General features: G+C 30.6%; 1 long non-coding RNA gene across 1 annotated transcript; it reads left to right on the top strand.

Annotated features, from left to right (window-relative positions):
• Positions 1–3140: 3140 nt before the first annotated feature.
• LOC109819227 (uncharacterized) lies at positions 3141–9918 on the top strand. Its single transcript, XR_002241506.3, has 4 exons — positions 3141–3299; positions 5611–5765; positions 6983–7076; positions 9527–9918. It is a non-coding gene; the product is annotated as an uncharacterized LOC109819227 (long non-coding RNA).
• The last annotated feature ends 11466 nt before the right edge of the window (positions 9919–21384 follow it).

Below are 21384 nucleotides of genomic sequence, written 5' to 3'. Positions count from 1 at the left end.
TTTTTCGTGTTTGCGGATTCCCCTGGTTTCTTGATAATAAGCTACCTAGATTTTTATGTTTTGTTCGATTCTTTTATTACATTACTTTTGAATTTTGATTAATATTTTTTTTCTTTTAGGTTTTTTCTACAGAACAAATAGATAATGGTTGCAATTATTTTTCTCTTAAATGCCAAATGATTTTTCAGTTTCATCTTTTTTTTCATTTAGGGTTTAGATGGATATTAATTTTTTAAATAACTCCTAGAATTCCAGTCAAAGACAAAAAATTTGGTTGAGTGTCTGTTAATCAACTCAATCTAATAGTCCTTAGTAAAGATTAAAACACACTTTGTAATCTTATACTTTCTTGGAAAACTTAAGCTCAACAATTTGTCCTAGGCTTGCCAATTGCATGCTATTCTTATAGTTTGCCTTTTAGAAAATAGCTTATAGCAGCAAGCATGAGGAATACTTTCCAATCTTTAACAGAAAACATTATGCATGATTATCTATTCCACTGATTGCTCCAAAGCCAAAGCTAAAGAGTAGAGGGCTATGTAGGGTTAGCTTGTTATCTTCATGAGATGTTGCACACATGATAATTATAAACTAGCAAAAATGTCCTCTTCTTTAAAGACAATCTTTGTTAATAGTTATGTTTAGTTGTTTATAAGTAGGTTCACTTTCGCTAAATAATGTTTCAGTTTACTATTGTACTATAAATAATTGTTAATTATTTTTGACAATGTTCTTACTTTTTTTGTTCGTTTCACAAATGCATATTTTTCTATTGGTTGTGGCAGCTGTTGGCTTGAAGTAAAAAAGGCTTCAGATCCCACATGATATCTCACAAGATTACACTATTTTAGTTGTCCTAAGTACGTGCCAAATTCCATAATGATTTTCTTGCCATTTATAAATTTAACTTGAACGTAGTATCATTAAGGGGAATGGAGCATACATAATTTTTTGTTAAAATTATTTATAAATCATACTCAATTGCAGTACCCATCTGATTTGTTTTAATTTTCTTAGTTTCTTTTTTTTTTCTTCTGCTTTTTAGAATGCTGAAGATGTATTACCTCATCTTGTAATGTTTCTACTATGCTAATCTTGGGCATTTCTTATGCTTAAAACCTAGCAGTTCTATCAATAAATTCATTTTATTAATAGTTTTTATTTATTTATTTATTTTTATCAATTTAGAGTTTAATTATTTATTTTAAATGTCAATAGTTTATTAATATTTTTATTTTTTATTACAAATATTTTATATATCTTAAAAATATGAATTAAAACTGATATAATAAAAATTTAATGAAATTAGCAGATAAAATGTTATCCATTACTTAACATCCCTAAATTATTTGAAGATATAGAAAAAAGTATATTATCCACAAAAAACAACAAAAGAAAGAAAATAATTAAAAAAAATTAACAAATACTATCCACTTAAAATATAAAAAATATTATTAAAACTAATAAATTTAAGATGAAATTGATAATTAATTTTCCTTAATAATTATTAAAATATTTTAATCTAATTATTTTCATTATTTTATATATATATTGATTTTTTGCTTTTATTTTAATATTTTTTATACATTTGTTTTTAATTTATAGTTAGTAACAATTTATTTTATACTATTGTAAAACTATAATAATTATTACTAATTATTATAATATTTTAATCCAATTTTTTCCTTTATCCACCAAAATGAATTAAAAAAATAATAAACAAATAATAAATGTGAAAACCTAATTTACACTATTGAAATTAAAAAAGTTTAAGGGAAAAAAGACAAAAATAGTATTATCAAATTGATTTCTCTACTATTTAATTGCCACATTTTAGTTAGTATTAATCTGTTGTAATTTTTTTTAGTAAGTTTCTTATTTTTTTGGATGTAGCAGAAAATTGTCTCCCACTAAATAATGTATTTTTTTGTGTGTTAATTGTCAAGTTTATTTGTGTCACTTACAATAATTACTAAGTAAATTTGGATTCAAATAGAGAATAATATAACTTTTCCAACAAATGAATGAATAAGTTAAACAATTATGGTGAATGAATTATATTCAAAGGTTTAACTAATTAATAACAAATTAGATTTATGAAAAAATTTAAAGGAATTAAATTACTAAAATATTTGTATTAAAAAATTTATAAAGATATAGAATATGTTTATTTTTTATATATTAATATCTTTATCTTTATATTTTAAAAAAGAGTGAAAATTAAAAGTGCATGAAAATCACTGAACATATATTAATTAGAAAGTTGTTATTTCAAAGATGGAAGAGTTTTGATACAGTCTCTTGTGTAAACTAATAATAAAAATAAAGAAAAATTAATCAGAAACCTAAAGTACAGGTAAAAAAAATATACTAATGGCATTTACGGAAAAAATAAAAAATATGAATGAAAGACTTGATCTAACTATGAAAAAATTGATAAAAAAAATATAACAATACTATAAATTATAAATAAAATTGCATATTTTACCTATAATAAAATAGAAAGAATTGGATAAAATCAATAATATAAAGCAAATATTAAAAAAATTTAGCCAAGAAAAATTACAACTAAAAATAATAAAATTAGGGAAAAAGTATTCATTTATCCTAAATGTTATTTTATTTATTTTATTTTATTTATAAATAGGCACCTAAACGTTAATTTTATCCTAATAAATCTTAAAAATTTATCTTGTTTTAAAATTAATATGATAAAATTTAATTTCGTCTCAATTAATCCTTAAATTTTTTTTAAAAAAATAATAAACACTTTCATTTTAATTTCATTATAATTATATTTATCATTTATCATTTTACAAATATTTTTATAATTAATTTAGAGTTTAAGTAATTATCTTAAATGTCAATAATTTATTAATATTTTTATTTTTAATTACAACTATTTTATATATAATAAAATATGAATTAAACTTACTAATTAAAATCTAATGAAATCAGGAGATAAAATATTATACATTACATAACATCCCTAAATTATTTGAAGATATAGAAAATATATATTATCCACAAAAACAATTAAAGGAGAAAAGAATTAACAGATAATTAAAATATTATCCATTTAAAATATAAAAAATATTAATAAGAAATATTGCACATTTACTCTTCATTAAAAAGGTAGCGTAGGTTAGATTTTTCCTAATCTGCTACAGCCAAATTGTGAGACACTGCACACTTTTTCTCCTTAAAAATTTTCATTTCCTTGGCATTACTGGGTCATGTCTGATTTTAGGGTTTCTCGGCCATGGGTTATGCTTCGCATGAACGGGTTCCCTGCTGAGGTCTTTGCTTTTTCTTTCTTCTAACATTATTTTCTTGCATGTTTATCTTTCACCCTGTTTCACATTTTTATTTCTTTGATTAATTTCGTCAAATCCGTGTTCTCGTTTCATGATCTTTTTAAATTTTTCGGTTCTTTGACTCTCTTTTTGATTGTTTCTTTTGGCTTTGAAATGATTGCATGTTTATCTCTCACTTGTTCTTTATTTTAACTCTGATTCATGAATTTGATTCTCTGCTTAATTTTATCAATTCCATGTTTTCATATCATCTTTGTTAATTTTTGGTTCTTTGGCTTTCTTTCTTATTGTCTTTTTTAGCTTTGATATAATTTATTAATAATTTCTCGGGTTATGAAATGTTTCTTTTATAGTACATATATGTATTTTACCTTTCTTTTGTATGTATAAACACTTTTTTTCCAAGATGTGTTTAGAGTTGTATATGTGTCTGTATGTTTGTTTGTTGAAGGATTTGTGATTTTCTGAATTCTGGTGCATATTACCAAATTATTGGCTGATTTTGCTACCTACAGCTCAACCATCAGTATTTCTATTCATTGCTCTGTGAATTTTTTTCTGCCCTCTGTATTATTGAGAACTAACAAAGATTTTAATTTAGTTTTTATAATTCAAAATTCTAATTTCATTTTTAAAACCGGTATATTGAGAAAGTTTAAGTAAATCAAAATGAATATAGGAAGATGTCTATGTGGAGGAAATTGGAAGTGAATGTTGTTCCTTTTTTGGATAATTTCCACATTTAATGTTTTGGCTGATTCCATGTTCTTGTTTCAAGATATACATATATTTTTTTATTTCTTTTTTTTTCGGTTCTTTACCGTTCTTTTTGATTGTCTATAGGTGTGACATTATTTTCCAATAGTATAAATAAATTGTTACTAAATTGGACGAGGAGTGAGCTTACTAGGCTGCAAGTGTATGAAAGCCAAAGGAGGAATAAGGGGTAGAATATGTTGAGAGAAATTTGTGAATAAATTACTCCACAACTTCCCCCAACCATTTACCAAACTCCACTACACACATGATACAATGTGGTTTTTCACCTTAATGGAACTACTAGCGCAAAAAAATAACATTTTTTTATGCATAAAATTATAACTGTCTGACAATCTAACTTAAATAAATTGTTACTTATAGTTTATAAACAAGTATGTTTATGTCATATATATAGAGACACTTTTGTGTCTCGATCCTGTTAGTTTGCATATAATACATATAATATTAATTAAAGAAATTTAAATATTGTTTACAAATGATAAAATGTTTAAGGAATGTGAACATATGGGCTTTTATTTAGGGTGATTGTTACCCTATGGATGTTATTTTCGTACATTTATTTTACTGTTATAATGGATAGAGTTATGCCTACCTTATGTAATCTGTTATAATGGGATAGAGTAGAGACCAAGATATAAGGAAAGAGCAAAGACTAGGATAAAAAACCTTACCTGACTCATGGTGATGGAGAGCAGGATGTGAGTGACCATTTTCAAATTCTCCCAGTGAATTCAACTAAGCACCTGCAGTATAAAGTGAAAAATAAAATCAAAGGGAAAAAATATAGCAAGGAGCAACACCCTAAAAAGTACTATGTGAGGATTCCAAAAGTGGATATTTTAAACAAAGCTCCATGAAAGCTCCATATAAGCTACATGTACTAGCTTTTCTATAAGCTACTTTTTATTTGTTCATAAAAGTTATGCTACTTTTTTTAAGGGCATTTATTAATAAGTTTTTGGTCCAACTTTTACTTATAAGTAGAAGTTAAGTTAAATTTAAAGCTGGCCCAAACATACTCATGGACTAATATCAGTGTGTTTTAGATGTTTTACATATTTACCAGTCTTTATTTGTAGTGGTTACAATTTCTTGGTGGTGTGTTCTTCTGTCATGAATAATATGTTGTGCTGAAAAGATTGGTTTCTAATATGTTTGTAAAGTATCATTTTTTGTGAAGTGGTATCGTTTTGTTTGTAATGCCTAATAGTGTTTATCTATAGGGAAAAATTGATGCTTGGATTGGAATTTTGTTTACCTTCTTCAGTGACCTATTAATCCTATTTAATTTCTAACTAATGGCACCATAAATATGGACATGTTGTTTGTCAAGGACATTTCTTGGCCAGTCATGAGATTGTGGTATTTGGTTTTTTATTCTTGAACCTAAAGTCTACACTTTTATGTTTCTCTGTGCATCTACATATTTCTTCATATGAAAATTTTTGTAGAAACTATGTCGTATATGCTGAACCAATAATAACTGATATGGTAGTAAATTCTGATTTGCCAGCTCATGATCTGGGCCCGAGCAATATATATGGAATTTGGAGGATTGATAGCACAGACAACAGTTTCTCAACACAGCCCTTTCAGATAAAATATGCTAGGCAGGACATTCATTTATGTATGATGATCTCATTAAACTTATCCCTTAGTAGATTTGAGGTAATGATTTTTCTCTCATTTCTTCTCTTTCTAGAGGGTATCGTCATATCGAGGGGAAAGGAAATGTTATGGTATGCCAATATTGATATTGGGTGCCAAGTTATCTATTGGAAACATTTCCTAGGTCATACCACACTGTTAACAAGGTTGAAATATAATTTCCCATAAATTGTTTATACAGTCCATCACATGTGCACATGCAGAGACACAAGCATGTAGTGATCTTGACAACATAAGACCCTTAATAAACCATTCAGTTACAAATTAATTGATGTGTGGACATGTAGTGTTTTAACAGGTTTAATCTGGCCATAGTGATTTACGTTTGAGGTTTAATAGCTGTGGCTACTATATTTCTCTTTTCTTTGCTACAACCATTATACTTGCTAACCAGGGTTGATTGAGTTCCTATTCACAATGACAGATGATTGAGTAGCATGATTCAAATTGATTAACTAAGTAATGGTGACATTTTTGAACCAAAATTTTCCCTAAACTACTATGATGAGCACACGAGTTGAATCCAGACATAACCAAAGCAATAGCAGAATTGGACATAAAGGAAGGGTCATGTGTCTATCCTTTTGAATTTGGCAAGGAACAACTCCCCCAAAAGCTTAATTTATTAGGTGAAGGCTCATGGTTTGTTTTATATGTCTAGCATATCCTCCTTAAGCATAATATAAAGTAACTTTAAACTAAAATCCATAATAGCTTGGAATTGTTATTTAAGGAAGTTTTAAAACACTAAAATAAATTGACAAGTTTTTCTTTCTTTTTCTCTATCTTTGTTTTTCAAGAGAAAAAAAATGAAAAGAAATTTTCGAAGGTTGATTTGATGAGGATAATTTCAATTTGATTTATGTAATTTAAGAATAATATAAGCTTCTTAGGTTTGTAAATAAGCATTTTTTATGCATATTTTAAAGATGTATGTATTTTGTTATGATTTGTATTACTATAATAAACTGTTTTTTTGTTGTTAGCGAATAAATAATAGGCTGTGTAGAGCAAACATTATTGCATCTTTTATTTCAATCTAAAACTTGGAAGACATAGCTATTCACTTATATTTTATTGAATGTGTCTTGTTGGAATTCAGGAACAACCTATATGGGATTTGGAATATTATATGGTAGTGATACATTAGAGTTTAGTTATATTTATTGATTGTTTTTTTAAACTTTTCTAATTTGGTGATGAATTTTCAACTGAAGGTAACATTTTGGAATTATGATAAAAGCCTAGGAGGACTTGCCACTTGGGTGAGATTATCTTATGGAGATCTTGAAAAGATCAAACACTAAAGAGGTGAGTGAAACATTAGAAACCACTTTTACATTTATGAGTTTGTTCATTATATTTTTTGTATTATATTTTTATTTTAATTTCTTCTTGTAAAGGCCTTTCTCTTGGTAATGATTTTGAGAGGTTCGAAGTGCCTACTCAAACTTATACTTTTTTGGTAATTTTATTTATTAATTTTTGTTAGAACCTATAAAAGTGTGATGGGAGACTATTGATTATCCAACAAAACTATCATGTAGGGACCCTCAACTCGGTATCAATTTGTTATATTTATAATGATTATTTTAGTCGATAAATGATGAAGAGGTATATATGATCTTTTATGTCTCACCCTGATGTCGAAAAATTGAGATGGTTATTAGATGCATTTTATATTCATCATGAGAAAATATAAGGCATGAAGGCCTTATATATTTAATTTTGTCTCTCATCTCAGTAAAAATTGGTTGTGTTAAATGTTGATTATTTTTGTTGACAAATGATTAAAAAGGTATACTATCTTCTTATGTCTGATTCTGATGTAGAAAAATTGAGATGGTTGTTAGATGCATTTTTTATTGATCGTAAGAAAATATAGGGCATGAATGCCTTATATATTTTTCGCTGTCCCTCATCTCGGTATAAATTGGTTGTATTTATATGATAATTATTTTAGTCGACAAATGATGAAGAAGTATATGATCTTTTTATGCTTGACCCTAATGTCAAAAATCTTAGATGGTTGTTAGATGCATTTTGTATTGATCATAAGAAAATCTAGGGCATGAATGCCTTATATATTTTTCATTGTCCCTCATTTCGGTATAAATTGGCTATATTTATATGATGATTATTTTAGTCGACATATGATGAAGAGGTATACGATTTTTTGATGCCTCACCCTGATGTCGATAAATTGAAACGGTTGTTTTTAGATACATTTTGTATTCATCGTGAGAAAATATACAGCATGAAAGCCTTATATGTTTGTCTTTGTCCCTCATCTCGGTAAAACTTGGCTGTATTTACAGAACGATTATTTCAGTTGACAAATGATGAAGAGGTATAGGATCTTTTATGCCTGACTCTGATGTCAAAAAATTGAGACGGTTGTTGTTAGATACATTTTGTATAGATCTTGAGAAAATATAGGGCATGAAAGCTGTATATATTTGCCTTAGTCCCTCATCTCGGTATAAATTGGTTGTATTTATATGATGACTATTTTAGTCGACATATAATGAAGAGGTATACGATTTTTTGATGCCTCATCCTGATGTCGAGGAATTGAGACGATTGTTTTTAGATACATTTTATATTCATCGTGAGAAAATATACAGCATGAAAGCCCTATATGTTTGCCTATGTCCCTCCTCCCGGTAAAAATTGGCTATATTTACGGAATGATTATTTGAGTCGACAAATGATGAAGAGGTATATGATCTTTTATGCCTGAACCTGATGTCAAAAAATTGAGACGGTTGTTGTTAGATACATTTTGTATTAATCTTGAGAAAAAATAGGGCTTGAAATCCTTATATATTTGCCTCTGTCCCTCATCTCGGTATAAATTTGTTGTATTTATATGATGGTTATTTTAGTTGACATATGATGAAGAGGTATATGATTTTTTGATGCCTCACCCTGATGTCGATAAATTGAGACGATTATTTTTAGATACATTTTTCTATTCATCGTGAGAAAATATACAACATGAAAGCCATATATGTTTGTCTTTGTCCCTCATCCCGGTAAAACATGGCTGTATTTACAGAATGATTATTTAAGTTGACAAATGATGAAGAGGTATATGATCTTTTATGCCTGACCCTGATGTCAAAAAATTGAGACGATTGTTGTTAGATGCATTTTGTATTGATCTTGAGAAAATATAGGGCATGAAAGCCGTAAATATTTGTCTTTGTCCCTCATCTCGGTATAAATTGGTTGTATTTATATGATGATTATTTTAGTCTACATATGATGAAGAGGTATACGGTTTTTAGATGCCTCACCCTGATATCGAGAAATTGAGATGATTATTTTTAGATACATTTTGTATTTATCGTGAGAAAATATAGAGCATGAAAACCTTATATGTTTGCCTATGTCCTTATCCCGGTAAAAATTAGCTATATTACAAATGATGAAAAGGCAAATGATCTTTTATGCCTGACCCTGATGTTGTTGTTAGATGCATTTTGTATTGATCTTGAGAAAATATAGGGTTGGAAAGACCTATATATTTGTCTGTCCCTCATCTCGGTATAAATTGGTTGTATTTATATGATAGTTATTTTAGTCGACATATGATCAAGAAGTATACAATTTTTTGATGCCTACCTGATGTCGAGAAATTAAGTCGATTGTTTTTAGATACATTTTTGTATCGATCGTGAGAAAATATACGACATGAAAGCCCTGTATGTTTGCTTCTGCCTCTCATCCCGGTAAAAAAATCGTTGTTTTTGCAGAACAATTATTTGAGTTGACAGATGATGAAGAAGTATACGATCTTTTATGCGTGACCCTGATGTCAAAAATTTGAGACAATTGTTATTAGATGCATTTTGTATTTATCTTGAGAAAATATAGGGCATGAAAGTTGTATATATTTGCCTTTGTCCCTCATCTAATATAAATTGGTTGTATTTATATGATGGCTATTTTAGTCGACATATGATGAAGAGGTATACAATTTTTTGATGCCTCACCTTGATATCGAGAAATTGAGACAATTGTTTTTAGATACAATTTGTAATCATCGTGAGAAAATACACAACATGAAAGCCATATATGTTTGCTTATGTCCTTCATCCCGGTAAAAATTGGCTGTATTTACAGAATGATTATTTGAGTTGACAAATGATGAAGAGGTATATGATCTTTTATGCCTGACCCTGATGTCAAAAAATTCAGACGTTTGTTACATGCATTTTGTATTGATTATGAGAAAATATAGGGCTCGAAAGCCCTATATATTCGCCGATGTCTCTCATCTCGGTAAAAATTGATTTTATTTATATGATGGTTATTTTAGTCGATATATGATGAAGAGGTATACAATTTTTTCATGCCTGACTCTGATATCGAGAAATTGAGTCGATTGTTTTTAGATAACATTTTTGTATTGATCGTGAGAAAATATATGGCATGAAAGCCCTATATGTTTGCCTCTGTCTCTCATCCCGGTAAAAAATTATTTTTGCAGAATGATTATTTGAGTTGACAAATGATGAAGAGGTATAAGATCTTGTATGCCTGATCCTGATGTCAAAATTGAGACGGTTGTTGTTAGATGCATTTTGAATTGATCTTGAGAAAACATAGGGCATAAAAGCCGTATATATTTACCTTTGTCTCTCATCTCGGTATAAATTAGTTGTATTTATATGATGATTATTTTAGTCGACATATGATGAAGAGGTATACAATTTTTTGATGCCTCACCCTGATGTCGATAAATTGAGACGGTTGTTTTTAGATACATTTTGTATTCATCGTGAGAAAATATAGAGCATGAAAGCCCTATATGTTTGCCTATGTCCCTCATCACGGTAAAAATTGGCTGTATTTATAGAATGATTATTTGAGTCGACAAATGATGAAGAGGTATATGATCTTTTATGCCTAACCCTAATGTCAAAAAATTGAGACGGTTGTTGTTAGATGCATTTAGTATTGATCTTGAGAAAAAATAGGGCTTGAAAGCGCTATATATTTGCCTCTGTCCTTCATCTCGGTATAAATTGGTCGTATTTATAGCATGGTTATTTAGTCGACATATGATGAAGAGGTATACAATTTTTTGAATCTTGACCCTGATTTCGAGAAATTGAGTCGATTGTTTTTAGATAACTTTTTGTATTCATCGTAAGAAAATATATGACATGTAAGCCCTATATGTTTGCCCCTGTCCCTTATCTTGGTAAAAAATCGTTGTTTTTGCAGAATGATTATTTGAGTTGACAAATGATGAAGAGGTACATGATCTTTTATGCGTGACCCTGATGTAAAAAAATTGAGACGGTTGTTGTTATATGCATTTTGTATTGATCTTGAGAAAATATAGGACATGAAAGTCGTATATATTTGCCTTTGTCCCTCATCTCGGTATAAATTAGTTGTATTTATATGATGACTATTTTAGTCGACATATGATGAAGAGGTATACGGTTTTTTGATGCCTCACCCTGATGTCGAGAAATTGATACTGTTGTTTTTAGATACATTTTGTATTCATCGTGGGAAAATATAGAGCATGGAAGCCCTATATGTTTGCCTATGTCCCTCATACCGATAAAAATTTACTGTATTTACAGAACGATTATTTGAGTCGACAAATGATGAAGAGGTATATGATCTTTTATGCCTGACCCTGATGTCAAAAAATTGAGATGGTTGTTGTTAGATGCATTTAGTATTGATCTTGAGAAAAAATAGGGCTTGAAAGAGCTATATATTTGCCTCTGTCTTTCATCTCGGTATAAATTGGTCGTATTTATAGCATGGTTATTTAGTTGACATATGATGAAGAGGTATACAATTTTTTGAATCCTGACCCTGATTTCGAGAAATTGAGTCGATTGTTTTTAGATAAATTTTTGTATTCATCGTGAGAAAATATATGGCATGTAAGCCCTATATGTTTGCTCCTGTCCCTTATCTTGGTAAAAAAATCGGTTGTTTTTGCAAAACGATTATTTGAGTTGACAAATGATGAAGAGGTACATGATCTTTTATGTGTGACCCTGATGTCAAAAAATTGAGACGGTTGTTGTTATATGCATTTTGTATTGATCTTGAGAAAGTATAGGGCATGAAAGTCGTATATATTTGCCTTTGTCTCTCATCTCGGTATAAATTGGTTGTATTTATATGATGACTATTTTAGTCGACATATCATGAAGAGGTATACGGTTTTTTGATGCCTCACCCTGATGTCAAGAAATTGATACTGTTGTTTTTAGATACATTTTGTATTCATCTTGGGAAAATATAGAGCATGAAAGCCCTATATGTTTGCCTATGTCCCTCATCCCGGTAAAAATTTGCTGTATTTACGGAACGATTATTTGAGTCGACAAATGATAAAGAGGTATATGATCTTTTATGCCTAACCTTGATGTCAAAAAATTGAGACGGTTATTGTTAGATGCATTTTGTATTGATCTTGAGAAAATATAGGGCATGAAAGCCGTATATATTTGTCTTTGTCCCTCATCTCGATATAAATTGGTTGTATTTATATGATGACTATTTTAGTCGACATATGATGAAGAGGTATACAATTTTTTGATGCCTCACCCTGATGTCGAGAAATTGAGACGGTTGTTTTTAGATACATTTTGTATTCATCGTGAGAAAATATAGAGCATGAAAACCCTATATGTTTGCCTATGTCCCTCATCCCTGTAAAAATTTGTTGTATTTACAGAACAATTATTTGAGTCGATAAATGATGAAGAGGTATATGATCTTTTATGCCTGACCCTAATGTCAAAAAATTGGTATGGTTGGTGTTAGATGCATTTTGTATTGATCTTGAGAAAATATAGGGTATGAAAGCCGTATATATTTTTCTTTGTCTCTCATCTCGGTATAAATTGGTGGTATTTATATGATGACTATTTTAGTCGGCATATGATGAAGAGGTATACGATTTTTTGATGTCTCACCCTGATGTCGAGAAATTGAGACGGTTGTTTTTAGATACATTTTGTATTCACCGTGAGAAAATATACAGGATGAAAGCCCTATATGTTTGCCTATGTCCCTGATCCCCGTAAAAATTGGTTGTATTTACAGAAGGATTATTTGAGTTGACAAATGATGAAGATGTATATGATCTTTTATGCCTGACCTTGACGTCAAAAAATGGAGACAATTGTTGTTAGATGCATTTTGTATTGATCTTGAGAAAATATAGGGATTGAAAGCCTTATATATTTGCCTATGTCCCTTATCTCGGTATAAATTGGTTGTGTTTATATGATGAATATTTTAGTTGACATATGATGAAGAGGTATATGATTTTTTGATGCCTCCTCCTGATGTCGAGAAATTGAGACGGTTATTTTTAGATACATTTTGTATTCATCTGAGAAAATATACAACATAAATGCCCTATATGTTTGCCTATGTCCCTCATCCGGTAAAAATTGGTTGTATTTACAGAATGATTATTTGAGTCGACAAATGATGAAGAGGTATATGATCTTTTATCCTGACCTTAATGTCAAAAAATTAAGACGGATGTTGTTAGATGCATTTTGGATTGATCATGAGAAAATATAGGGCTTGAAAGCCCTATATATTTGCCTCTGTCCTTCATCTCGGTATAATTTGATTGTATTTATATGATGGTTATTTTAGTCGACATATTATGAAGAGGTATATGATCTTTTATGTCTGACCCTGATGTCAAAAAATTGAGACGGTTGTTGTTAGATGCATTTTGTATTGATCTTGAGAAAATATAGGGCTTGAAAGTCCTATATATTTGCTTCTGTCCCTCATCTCGGTATAAATTGGTTGTATTTATATGATGGTTATTTTGGTCAACATATGATGAAGAGGTATACAATTTTTTGATGCCTCGCCCTGATGTCGAGAAATTGAGACGGTTATTTTTAGATACATTTTGTATTCATCGTGAGAAAATATACGGCATGAAAGCCATATATGTTTGCCTTTGTCCCTCATCCCGGTAAAAATTGGTATACTATCTTCTTATACCTGACTTTGATGTCGAAAAATTGAAACGGTTGTTGTTAGATGCATTTTGTATTGATCGTGAGAAAATATAGGACATGAATGACCTATATATTTGTGGTTGTCCCTCATCTTGATATAAATTGGTTGTATTTATTTGATGATTATTTTAGTCGACAAATTATGAAAAGGTATACGATCTTTTTATGTCTGATCCTAATGTCGAAAAATTGAGACGTCAAAAAATTGAGACGGTTGTTATTAGAGTATTTTATATTCATCATGATAAAATATAGGGCATGAAGGCCTTATATATTTGTTTTGGTCCCTCTTCTCGATAAAATATGCTTGTGTTTAAATGCTGAATATTTATGTGGACAAATGATGAAAAAGGTATGTTATCTTATAACTGACCCTGATGTCGAAAAATTGAGATGGTTGTTGTTACATACATTTTGTATTGATCTTGAGAAAATATAGTGCATGAAAGCCCTATATATTTGCCTTTGTCCTTCATCTCGATATGAATTGATTGTATTTATATGATAATTATTTTAGTCTACAAATGATGATGAGGTATACGATTTTTATATGCTTGACCCTGATGTTGAGAAATTGAGATGGTTGTTTCTAGATACATTTTGTGTCAATCGTGAGAAAATATAGGGCATGAAAGTCGTATATGTCTGCATGATGATTATTTGGGTCGACAAATGTTGAAAAATATCTACATGATTGCTCTAAAATATCTACATGATTGCTTTTATTATAACAATACTAATCAAAAATAAGAAATAAAAGAGAGAGAAGAAGATTGATTGAAATACCTCGTAACAAGCTTTGTTAAATCTTCCGATATGAAAATTCTAGGTGCTTTGTGGTGTCGCAACCCGAAAATTTCCGATCTTGCGACTTATGGTCTAGACATCCTTTTGAAAATCTCATCAATTAAGGAATGCCCGGACACCAGACTAATCCTTAATTAATGGTTTTAAAAAAAAATAGGTTCATGAAGTCGCCACCAATGTTTTACTCAAAACATTGGAAAAAGAAAAGATTTATAAAAAAAACATCCAATAATGGCCTTTATAACCAGAATTGGGTTCGGGGGTCGGTTACGTGTAGGGAAGGTATTAAGCACTCCTACAACACCCTCAATCGGTACCCTATGATGAAGTTAACGTGATAAAAATTAATAAATTAAATATTAGATCCTCTTTATTAATAACTATTTACATGCTTAAAATACAAATTAAGCGATTAACCCTAAAATATTTACATTATGATGTTTATTATAACAAAGAAAAAAGTGATAAAGATGAGGAATAAAAGGAAGAGAAGAAGATTGACTGAAATACCTCTTGAACGAGCTTTATTGAATCTTCAAATATGGAGAAGGTGCTTTGTGGCGACCTTTCACACTACAGTATGTCTCACAGATCTCAAGAAATACAATAGAAGGGAGAAAGAAGATAGAGATGCGACACAAATCTCAGGAAATATAATAGAAGGAAGAGAGATAGAGAATTTTCGTGCTCAAAGGAGTCTTATTCGAAATTTCTTTGGCCGCCCTGAGAACTGTGCTCGTGGCTTCAATTTATAGGAATCAGAAGTGGGCCAGAATGGCCTGTTCCAAATTCGGAACGGCCCGTTCAGAAAATGGAACGACCCGTTCCAGAGTGGGAATTAACACAAGGTTCCCCTTTCCAGAACGGCCCGTTCCAAATTTGACTTGCTTGGAACGGTCCGTTCTAGAATTGGAACGACCCGTTCTCGTATTGGAACGGCCCGTTCCGGAAGAGGAATCTTTAGGTGTTTTAGACAAATTGGAACGGCCCGTTCTGATATTGAAATGGCCCGTTCTGATATTGGAACGTTCTGATATTGGAACGGCTCGTTCCGGGGTTCGGAACGGGCCGTTCCGATTTTGGAACAGCTCATTCTGGGCTACTGAAACTACCTTATTTGGCCTTTAGGACTTATGATATCCTGTCTTGTTGCTTGCCTGCTTCGGGAGCTCTTTCCCTTCATAACGGGGGTTCATTTCCTTGTTTGTGTGCCCTCGGACGAAATTGGGTGTCTACATGTGGCAACCTTTCACACTACACAATTGCCTCACAAATCTCAAGAAATACAATAGGAGGGAGATAAAGAGGAATTTTGAGCTCTAAGGAGTCTTGGACGAAATTTTGAGCCCTGATAACTGTGCCCGAGCTGTCTATTTATAGACGTCAAAAAGTTGCCAGAATAGCCCGTTCCAGATTTAGAACGACCCGTTCTGGATCTGTACGTTATGTGTTAATTTCGTATCTTGGAACGACCCGTTCTGAAACTAGAACGGCCCGTTCTAGAGGTGAGTTTAACACATAACTGACTATGCTGGAATGACCCGTTCCAAACTAAGGTTTTAGGCCTTTTTGTAACTTGGAACAGCCCGTTCCAATTTAGGAACAGCCCGTTCCAGACTTAGGTTTTAGCCTTTTGTAGGAGCTTGGAACGGCCCGTTCCAATTTAGGAACGACCCGTTCCAAACTAGGGTTTTAGGCCCTTTTTGTAAATTGGAATGGCCCGTTCTGGTTTTGGAACAGCCCATTCCAGGTTACTAAAACCAGCTTATTTGGGCTTTAGACTTTCTGATGTCATATCATGTTGTTTCCATGCTTCGGGAGCTTCTTTCCTTTGATAATGGAAGTCCATTTCCTTGACCAAGCTACATCTGAGATGTGGGCAAATTCCCAAATGATGGAGGACCATCCATGGAGCTTCATGTGATACCCATCACTAAGCCAATGGCTAAGAGAGTGGAAGAGGATAGGGAAGGAGGGACTCCATCACCAAATATGGCTACATCATAAAAGGCTTGGGCATCCTTCATTCAACCTTCTCAAGTCCTTATTTCCTCATTTGTTTACTAAGGAGTTTGTTGATTCTTTTAATTATGATATTTGTCAATTGTCAAAACACCATCGTGCATCCTATCCTATTAGTAATAAAAAGAGTACTTCTCCATTTGATTTAATTCACTCTGATGTTTGGGGACCTGTCGTAGAATCTATTTCTGGAGCCAAATGGTTTGTTACTTTGATTGACGATTGTACTCGTGTCACATGGACATACCTTATGAAAAATAAATTAGAAGTTTTCCAAATCTTTGTTAATTTTTTCCGTCTGGTCCAAAATCAATTTGGAAAAAATATCAAAAGAATCAGGTCTGATGATGGTACTGAATATGTGAATCATGAATTTCTCAATTTTTTGTCTCACAATGGTATTGTTCATGAACTAACATGTGTAAACACCCCTCAACAAAACAGGGTTGCAGAAAGAAAGAATTGCGATCTTCTAGAAGTAACTAGAGTTCTTCTTTTTCAAATGTCTGTTCCAAAAAATTACTGGGGAGAAGCTGTGTTAACTACCACATATCTCATCAACAGGTTACCCACCCGTATATTAAATGGTATTAGTCCTATAGAATCTCTATTGTCTTTTGTTCCCTTTTGCCCCCTAATATCGAGTCTACCTAGCTTATTGATTATTAAAAGATTTCCTTATCTATATCCCCATTATCCCTAATGACTATTTTAGTCGACATATGATGAAGAGGTATACGATTTTTTGATGCCTCATCCTGATGTCGAGAAATTGAGACGGTTGTTTTTAGATACATTTTGTATTCATCGTGGGAAAATATACAACATGAAAGCCCTATATCTTTGCCTATGTCCCTCATCCCGGTAAAAATTGGCTGTATTTATAGAACGATTATTTGAGTTGACAAATGATGAAGATGTATATGATCATTTATGCCTGACCCTAATGTCAAAAAATTGAGACGGTTGTTGTTAGATGTATTTTGTATTGATCTTGAGAAAATATAGGGCTTGAAAGCCCTATATATTTGCCTCTGTCCCTCATCTCGGTATAAATTGGTTGTATTTATATGATGGTTAACAAACACTCAACCAAAATTTTTATTAATCTTTTACAGAGCCCTATATGGGATAAAGGGGATATGTAATCATGAGGAATTTTTTTTTTTATGAATTTCATGTAGGAATGACAATGGTACAGAGCAGGTACAAATTTCATTAGGGTCATTTTTCTACTCTATACTCATCTCCATCTCCATATCGACAGATATGAGATTTGTATCATCATTCTTATTTTTATTGGGTATTAGGTATATTTATATTTGTCTAAAAGTTAATTAAATTTTTTAAATAAAATATTTAAAAACCAAGAATTTCAATATAGAATATCAATTATAAAATTACATCAACTAAATAATATTTGACAAAAAATTTTAATAAAGTAAAAATTACATAAATGTTAAGTAATTTTTTTAAAAAAATAAATCAAGTTTAAAGAAATTTAAAGTAGATACAAAAACAAGGAGAGTATGTGTATATTTATACCTATCCCAAAACCCAATTTAATGAATCGAGCATTACTTGTATCTATATCCGATTAAATTGCATATTCTCTGTCAAAGTCGGGATAAGTTTGAGTATTATTCATGGATATGAATTTACTCATCATTCTTAATCTCACACCAAAACTTGTTTCTTTTCAATTTAAAAAGAGAAAAGAGAAAAAAGTGTGAAATCGAATGAAAAAAATAAAGATATCTTTGAATTAATTTTTATTAGTATTTTTTATTTTATTTTAGGTTTAAATATGTTTTTAGTCCCTCAAATTTAGGATAAATTTATTTTTGATCCCTCAAATTAAAAATTTTTATTTTTAATCCCTATAATTTTGAAAAATCTTATTTTAGTCCTTATATTCAAATTTTGTTAAGAAATTTATCAAACATTATTACATAAAATTAACCTATTGGTGTCTTTGTTAGTAAAAATATTACATTAAATCTAGTTAATATTGTGTAACCGTCTTAATTTATCACTTTCAGACATGTTATTGGTGACTTTAGAGACTAAAACAAGATTTTTAAAAATTACAGGGACTAAAACACAATAATTTTAAATCTGAGAGACTAAAAACATATTTAAACCTTTATTTTAAGTGCCCAAATACATTTTTGAATTTATCTTATTTCTTGACTAATATTATTTTTATTAATGAGAGCTTGTTTTGTATTTTTTATTATATTTTACATTTTTTAAAAGAGATTTATGTATTTAATAGTTATATATTTTTTTCTTCTCAAATTTTACTCCATCAAACAAGTAAAAATATATACTTTTCTTTACACTTTTTTTCTATTTCCTTCCTCCCACCTTCCTTTAACTTTTTTTTATTTTTATTTTCATTCCTTAATCGAACAAAGCGTTAATTACAATGATTCCTTCAACTTTCTTTATTTTTATTTTCGTTCTTCAATCAAACAAAACATTAATTACAGTGATGTATGAATTTTATTCAATATATAAAATAACAATAAATGGTATAAAAATGAGCATTCTTTCCATGAATGATATAGTTTATGAGTTTATAAATTAAATTGATATTTAAGTAGTTAAATGATAAATAAATAATATAAAAAATGAGTATCATATATTTTATGAGGTAATGATTTTTATAAAAAAAATCAAAATTATAGTGTAACCATTTAATGATTTAGTTACATGGCATTTCTTCCCTTGGCCATTTGCAATGTGGGGATGGACATTCTCAATCTATTTCCAATGATCAATGGACAAGTAAAATTTCTCTTGGTAGTTATAAACTTTTTTTCGCATAATGAATAAAAATAGAGCCCTTAAATACAATCTCGACATCAAATGTATAAAAATTAATTTTAAAAAATATTCACTCATAAAAGGATTTTTGCTAAAAGGATTTTTAATGAGACGCCTGTAATGAATCAATAATATGATAAATTTTCCAATGTTATGTTCATAAGTACTATACAAGGCTTTCCTCTCGAGAACCCCCTCAACTAAAAATGTGCCTATAAAAACAACTAAAACATCCCTTTTAAGGATCTTTTCGGCTAAAGACGTGCCTATGAAAACAAACAAGGCTTTCTTGTTAAGGACTCCCTTGACTAAGAATGTTCCCATTAAAGCAAACAAGGCTTCCCTATGAAAACCCCTCGATTAAGGATGTGCCCATAAAAATAACTAAGGCCTTTTTGTCGAGGACCCCTTCAACTAAGAACGTGCCTATAAAAACAATTAAGGTTTCCCTGCTAAAAACCCCATCGGCTAAAAACATGTATATAAAAACAGTTAAGGCTTTCCTATTGAGGACCCCTTCGACTAAAGATGTGCTTATAAAAACAACCAAGACTTCCCTCTTGAGGACTTCCTCGATTAAGGATGTGGCTATAAAAATAACTAAGGTTTCACCATCGAGAATCCTCTTAACTAAAGATGTGTCTATAAAAATAACTAAGACTTCCTTGTCGAGAACTCCTTTGACCAAGGATATTCTTATAAAAACAACTAAGATTTCCTTGTCGATAACCCTCTTAACTGAGAATGTGCCCATAAAAACAATCAAAGTTTCTCTATTAAGGACCCCTTCAACTAAAGACATGCATATAAAAACAACTAAGGCTTTCTTGCTAAGGAATCCCTCGATTAAGGATGTATTTATAAAAACAACCAAGGTTTTCATATCGAGGACTTCTTCAATTAAGGATGTGCCTATAAAGATAATTAGGATTTTCCCTATAGAAAACTCTCTTGACCAAGGATATGCCCATAAAAATAAATAAGTCTTCCCTCTTCGTAGCCCTTCGACTAAGGATGTGTCTATCAAAGCAACTAAGGCTTCTTGGTCAATAATCTCTTCAACTAAGGATGTGCCTATAAAAGTTTTCCAGTCGATAACCTTTTCGATTAAGGATGAGCCGGACAAAATAACTAACATTTTCCTGTCGATGACCCATTTGGCCAAGAATAAGCCTATCAAATTAACTAAGGTTTCTTTGTTGAGTGCTCCCTAGGTTAAGGATGTACTTATGATGATAGAACAATTAAGGTTTCACGGTTGAAGACCTTTTCGAATGAGGACATATTTATGAAATCACAAGTTTCTATTCTATATACTTTTTAACTTAAGAAGTTCTTCAGCTAAAAGTTCCCCATCGAGGATTTCATCATTCAATATTTAAAACTAAGTGTCTGTTCCAAAGATAACTAATAAAGAATGAGAATTATTTACAACTTGGCCAATGATGTCCTTGATTAATAATTGTTTCATTTTTTTTAAATTTTATTTTCATGACAACCATTAAAGACTAAGAAATCAAAAGTACAATTTCATCAATGACAAGAGAAGTTCAAAAAGGTAAAAGATATTGCTTAAAGAGAAATACAAAGAAATCTAGTGTTTATGGGTTCTTGTTGTCATTAACTACTTCCTCCTTGGTAGCTTGGGGAGAAGGAGGACAAGGAAAAAAAGGAGTAACAACGTCCTCAATGGTGGCCTCATTAGGGATGTCATCAAGATTCATGAAGTTCTCCTATAAAAATCTTTGTCAAAATCAAATTTAAAATCAGAGGGAATTTAAAGGAAATGCAAGGTTTGTTGAACAACATGATTAAAACCCTCCTCATACTCATTATACGTTATGTTCTCAGTATCAACCTTGTAGGCTTCATAATCATAGATAACCTCATTTCTTTGAATGATCAACTCGTCAATT

The sequence above is a fragment of the Cajanus cajan genome, chromosome 7, assembly GCF_000230855.2.
Source record: "Cajanus cajan strain Asha chromosome 7, NIPB_CcT2T_4, whole genome shotgun sequence".
NCBI lineage: Eukaryota > Viridiplantae > Streptophyta > Magnoliopsida > Fabales > Fabaceae > Cajanus > Cajanus cajan.
Note: the sequence above shows the minus strand (reverse complement) of the source record. Positions and strands in the feature narration are given on the sequence as shown.